Source organism: Chrysochloris asiatica, unplaced genomic scaffold (genome assembly GCF_000296735.1).
Source record: "Chrysochloris asiatica unplaced genomic scaffold, ChrAsi1.0 scaffold00018, whole genome shotgun sequence".
NCBI classification, from domain to species: Eukaryota; Metazoa; Chordata; class Mammalia; order Afrosoricida; family Chrysochloridae; genus Chrysochloris; species Chrysochloris asiatica.
This window is the reverse complement of record NW_006408536.1, coordinates 28,739,081-28,745,543: the sequence shown is the minus strand read 5'-3', so window position 1 is coordinate 28,745,543 and position 6,463 is coordinate 28,739,081.

Below are 6,463 nucleotides of genomic sequence, written 5' to 3'. Positions count from 1 at the left end.
CCTATATTGTTTTGTATTTTTCCTGTCGGTCTTTCTTTCAAGAAGTATCTTCTGTTCTTCTAGCTGCTCCAGGCTGGTCTGCCCATCTTTTCAAGTGGAAATTTCCCACCTCTTAAGATTCTGGATACTGTTCAGGATTCCACCTATAGTCTTATGTATTGCAGAGGCTCCACAGGAAGCCTCCTTCACTGGGTACGTTGTAGCCCCATTTTAGGTATTCCTAACTCAAGTCTTAAGGTAGATACTTCCACTGTAATGTCATGAAGAGCAAACTGGTCTCAGAGACCTTTGTCCATGCCCTGAAATGAGAGGGAACCTACTTTAAACAGCTCCTGGTATGGCACTGTAGGATAAGCACTGGACTGCTAACCACAAGGTTGGCAGTTCAAACCTAACAGCTGCTACTTGGAAACCCTATTTGTTGTTGCTTTTAAGTGTCATTGAGTTGTTTGTAACTCATAGCAACCATGTAGAGTCAATGAATTGGTTCATAGCAATCGAGCTGCTATGAGTCAGAACCGATTCATTGACTCATTCGTTCCTTCATTTAGTATCATAAGCTAGGTACCATACTAAGAATCCTTAGTAGTGTAGTGGTTTACGAGTTGAGCTGCTAACTGTAAGGTCAGCAGTTTGAATCTACCACTCACTCCTCAGGAGAAAGATGAGGCCTTCTGCTCCCAGAAATATTTACATCCTCAAAACCCTATACAGGGTCACTATGAGTAGGAATTGACTCCACAGCACATAACCACCACCAGGTACCACAGTAAGAGGGGCCTGGTGACACAGTAGTTAAATGCTTGGCTAATAACTGGAAGGTCAGGGTTCAAGCCCATCAGCTGCTCTGTGGGAGAAAGATGAGTCACTAGGCTCCTGTAAAGATTACAGATTTGGAAAGTCTCTGGGTCAGTTCTACTCTGTCTGACAGGGTCCCTATGAGTCAGAACTGACTCGGTGTCCATACACACACAGACATTCACACAGATGTCAGAACCCTACTAACAGAAAGGTCAGTGGTGCAGGAGAAATAGGAGACAGCATCCCTCCGTAAAGATAGCAGGCTTGGAAAACCTGTGGGGCTGTTCTACCCTATCCTATAAAGTCACTATGAGTTGGAATTTGACTGGGTCACAATGGGTTTGGGATATCATATTAGGAGTCATTGGATTTGGGATATCATATTAGGATTCACAGGAACTAGAACAGTGAAGAAGAAGGAGAAATAGGAGGATGAGAAAAGAGAGAGGAAGATAGGAGGGAGGAGGAGATGTCCCAGGATATTGTGACAACAATAACCGCAGGTGTTTTGAAGCCTTCCTGGGCACTTACTAGACAGGGGTGGGGGCTGGGGTGGGGTGGGGGGTGTCTTCCTTTATATTGCCGCCCTCACAAAATCTTCAGAAGTACCCTGTGATCTCGGGGCGGAAGCCCATCACCTTGAGCAAGCCACCTGGTCCACTGAGTGCACCAGGGGAATCATTTGTGAAAAATGGGAGGGCACGGCAAACAAATCCGCACTGTGACTTAGAGCACTTCATTCTAGAATGAAAAACTTGCCCTGATACAAATCAACACAGATTCAGCACAGAGTCACTCTAGAAGTCCAGTCTGTACTTGAGGAGCTGGTCTGTGGTGATGATGATGATACATATTTAGATAAAGAGATACAAACTATGCTTTATAAATATCAAGCATTCAAAGCAGTGGAAATCTATGAAGTGCTAGAAAGCAATTTCTACAAACAACATACAGATGTATCCAGAGAACAATGCAGCCAAGTGACTGGAGGATGCAGCCTGCCCGGATGACTCATTCTTTTAGAGCCAGTACCAGCCAGGACCAGTAAGATATGCAAATAACAAAGGGTACTGAAGACAGAGGTGCATTCAGGAGGACTAGGCAGGGATTTCCTAGATCTCTGAAATGAACGTCTGCCCTTTCCTGGCCTGGGCCTGGCTCAGCCAGCAGAAGAGCATGCGGAGCTGGCTCTCAGGGCTCCAGCTCTGTGAGGCAGGAGCAGGAAGAGGAATGAGGCATGCTGGAGGAACACACATGCACACACATCTCGGACCCCCTCACTTGGTGTTCCCTTCGTGCCTTACAGGGCACCATTGCGAATCCAAACCACAACACAGCAAGCCACTGAGGCTGTCCCCCTGTGACCTCACTCCCGGGGACTCATTTTCACTGGGCTTCCTGCCTTCAGCCACGTTCAGCAAAGTCATAAATAGAACTAAGGGTCTTTTTAGGACATTTTTTTTTTTTATGGTAGCATATTTTTCTTACCTCCTGCCTTCATATTATATTATATTTTCTTGCCAAATGCCAAAGAAACGTGAAACAGATGTTGCAGACAAGAGAGCCCACCAAGGGAAGCCCCGCTGTCACAAGGACAAGACACGCTCAGAGTCCTGGGCATGGCCTACTGTGCTGTGTGGAGCCCGGGGTGCTCAGGGGAAAGGCATGGGCACTAACACAATGGGGAACCCAGTGTAACCCTGAGAAGTGGTGGGAAGCTGGGATGGAAAAATAAGCCCTGGGGTGGGGGAGCAGGGAGGGACTGCTTAGGGGCCACTGAGCTGCTTGCTCTTCGTTGTTGTTGTTGTTAAGTGCCTTCGAGTCAGTTCCAACCCATAGCAGCCCTGTATAGGGTTTCTGAGGAGCAGCTGGTGAGCTTGATCCTGAGACCTTGCAGATCAAGCTGACTTTGCATGTAGCATATTAAGTCACAGTGCCACACCAGGTGAGAGAAAATTTGAAAGCATAACACCATGTAATCATTGTCATTGAAATCAACATGCAACAAACGCTGAATTGATAATTTTTTGCATACATGAGTATCTATAAGGCAGCCCTAGTGTGGCGCTGTGGGTCAATGTGCTGGACTGCAGAATCGGTTTGAACCGTAAGTTGAGCAGTTCAAGCTTACCAAGCACTCCTCAGAAACCCTGTACAGGGTCCCTATGAGTCAGAACCAACTCGACAGCACTTAACAACAACAACAACATATATATACAGAGTCCTGGTAGAATAGTGGGTTGCGAGCTGCACAGCTAACCAGAAGGTCAACTGTTCAAAGCTACCAGTAGCTGTGCTGAAGAAAGATGAGGCTTTCTACTTCCATAAAGAGTTACAGGCTCGGAAACCTTCCACAGGGTCACTATGGGTCAGAACTGACTTCACTGTATACAACCACCACTCTCTCTCTCTCTCTCTCTCTCTGTGAAGTCCTAGTGTGCTGGTCCTAGACTGGCAGTTCAAACCCAACAGCCACTCCTAGGAAACCCCATATAGTGTTGCTATGAGTCTGAACTAACTTGATGGCACTTAACAACAACAACAGATCCCTGGTGGCACAGTAGTGAAGCACTCGATTTGAAGCCACCAGAGAGAAGAGGCAGCCTGCTTCTGTAAATGTGGCAGGTGGCAGCCCCACGGTGGCCCCATGGGGCTATTCCACTCTGCCTAATAGCGTCATTCTGAGTTGGAATGAACTCAAAGGCAATGGGTTTGGGGGGTATATATGTTTTTAGACAATATTACGTGTTTCCACAATAAAATAACAAAAAAAAAATGGAAAACAGGGAGGGGTAAAAAAATAAGACACGTCTTGCCAGTAGGGGGGATAAAAGGGAAACTAGCTGTTGCAGCCCTCTACTGACAGCTACTTTGAGATACTATCCAAGTTTCCTTGTTGAACTAGGAAAAAACAAACCAGATGCAAACATGTTTGGAATGAGAATACTGTTGCCCGGTGCACGGACATTTTGGTAAACAAATGTATTTTTGGGGATGGCATTGCTGTGATAGATTCTAACTGAGTTTTCCATATAGCATATTGTCAGCGGCTTCACAGACTTCAGGTGTATGCAAAAAGCCTTACCTTGGTGTGTGAGGTAAAGAATGGGAATGGGAATAAAAACCAGGAATTGATAATAACCTAGTTGGCCCATTAAACATGCTTCAGACAGGAAATTCAATTGTTTGTAATCTCGTGGAACTTTATGCCTCTTTTCAGAAATATAAATAGCAACAAATAACACTATGGCTCACAAGCTTCTAGTTCCAGGAAGTCAATTTGGTGCATATTTCTATAGACTTTTCCTTTTAAAGACTTACTAAAGTGATGATAAACAAATCATTAAAATAACAACTCCATGACAACGAAAATTTTATGGTGTGAAGCTACCAGCAGATGTGAAATCCGAGCAAAACGCCGAGCAGGGTTTCTCAACCTCAATACTATTGATATTTGGGGCAGAGTCATACTCTGTGGTGGGGACCATCCTACACACAGTTGGGTTTTGAGCAGCATCCACCCTTGTTTCCACCCACTAGATGCCAACAGCATCTTCCCAGCTGTGGCAGGCAGAAGTCTCCAGGAATTGTCAAATGTCCCCTAGAGAGAACCACTGGCCTAAAGGGCAGTGAGCATGAGAAGGAATGTTGATTCACGTGAGCCACAGCCCAGCCTAGTCCATGGGCAGAGCACCGGCAGCGCAGCTACATGGCCAGTACCAGAGCGAACCTGACAGGAGTCGCGGTGGGGGCCACAGAGATGCCGGGATCCCGTCTCAGAGTGTAGGCAGAACCACACAATGATGACACACAAGTACACATTCCCTCTCTCACACACAGGTACGCAATCACATGTACACTCAAGTGTGCACACTCATGTTCACATACTTTCTCACATACATGCAGATACTCACACATATATACAAATACACATATCCACACACACTTCCTCTCACACACAAATGGACACACACATGCACATGAATATGCACAGTTCTGCACAGGAGTACAGAAATACACACATCCACACACTCAGACCTACCTACACATGAACATATACACACACTTTGTCTCATACACATGTACACTCACACATGCACACACACAACCCCTCCCTCACAATCCACATGTACACACATGCGAGCTCACACATGCAACCTCAGTCAGAAAGCGTACAGCCAGGCGTTTATTGCTGAGGTAAAAGAGAGGGTGGTCCTATGAAATGGAACAAGCAACTTGGGGAGAGTCTTCCATCTCGGGAGTATACCAGAGTCCTAGCATCATGTGACAGAATGACAGAGGCTCCCTGAATAACCCCTGTGAACACACATGCCCTTCCTCAGACATGAGCCATCGACACCCTTCCTCCTGCAGAACACCTGGGCCAGAACTGACAGCCACTGGGGTAATGCACACAGCAGGAGTTAGGATGGCAAAGCTAAGGAGAAAGCCAGGACACCAAGGAAACAGATGGATGGGGAACAAAACGTAAAAAGAAAACGTTTCAGTGAACATGCTCAGAAATATTTAAGATCATCCAGTCAAGACATAAAATCAAGGCCTGGCATATTAAATTGTTTTTTTAATGGTTTTTAATCAGAATACAAGATAATACTGAGAAATGCAAAGCATTATGTCTAAAATTAGAAGATCTATCCATTCAGAGGTAAAAGGGACCAAGAAGTGTTACAGATAAAGGAAACAGAGAAAACAGGGAAGGATATTCTCCAAGAAATTATCAAAGAAAGGTTTCCAGAAGGTATTTGCTTGTCCCTTCAAGTTAGATGTGCCCCTGAGTGCTGAAGACAATGAAGAAAAACAAAAGATTTATCTTCACTGCGGCACACCTTTGAACAATTCCAAAACAGCTGATTTCATATAAATGTGAAAACCAAGAAGTTATAACTTCAAGGTTCTGACAAAAACAAACCAAACCACTAAAATGCCATGTAGTTAAACCAGAAATGAAGTTGAAAAGCAGAATAAAGAAATATTAGGCTTACAAGAACAGAAACAGTTTACCTCCCATGCCTCCTTCTTAAGAAGGGATCGGTTGTCGGGAAAGCTGTAAGTCAAGGAGAAAACAAATGTGACCAAAGAGCACCTTTGGTTTAAGAGCAAAGAGGAAGTCTCAAGAAGGCAGTTATGTGCAGATTGGAACATTCGGGAGACTTAGGCAGGAGGTGCAGTGTGTGAGGGTGGGGCCGGGAGATGTGCATATAAAGCAAGACTTTTCAGGACAAAGGAGCTCTGGTAGCGTAGTGGTTATGAATCGGGCTGCGAATCGCAAGGTCAGCAGTTCGAAACCAGCTGTTCTGCAGGAGAAGGTTGAGGCTTTCTGTTCCCGTAAAGATTTACAGCCTCGGAAACCCTGTACAGGGTCGCTATGTGTCGGAACCGACTCCACAGCACAACAACAACAACATCACACTAGATAGAAGAGCTTACCTCCCCTGCTCCCCCCACCACCATGAAAAGCACCAGTTGTGTGACACCTGGGGTCCAAATGAGTCAGAGTCTATGGGTAGGTTCTAGGAGGATGCCATTGGGTCAACTGTGACTCATGGAGACCCCCAATGTGTCAGAGCACACCTGTGTGCCATAGGACTTTCAAGGGCTGATTTCTTCCGAAGTAGATCACCAGGCCGCTTTTCTGAGATGC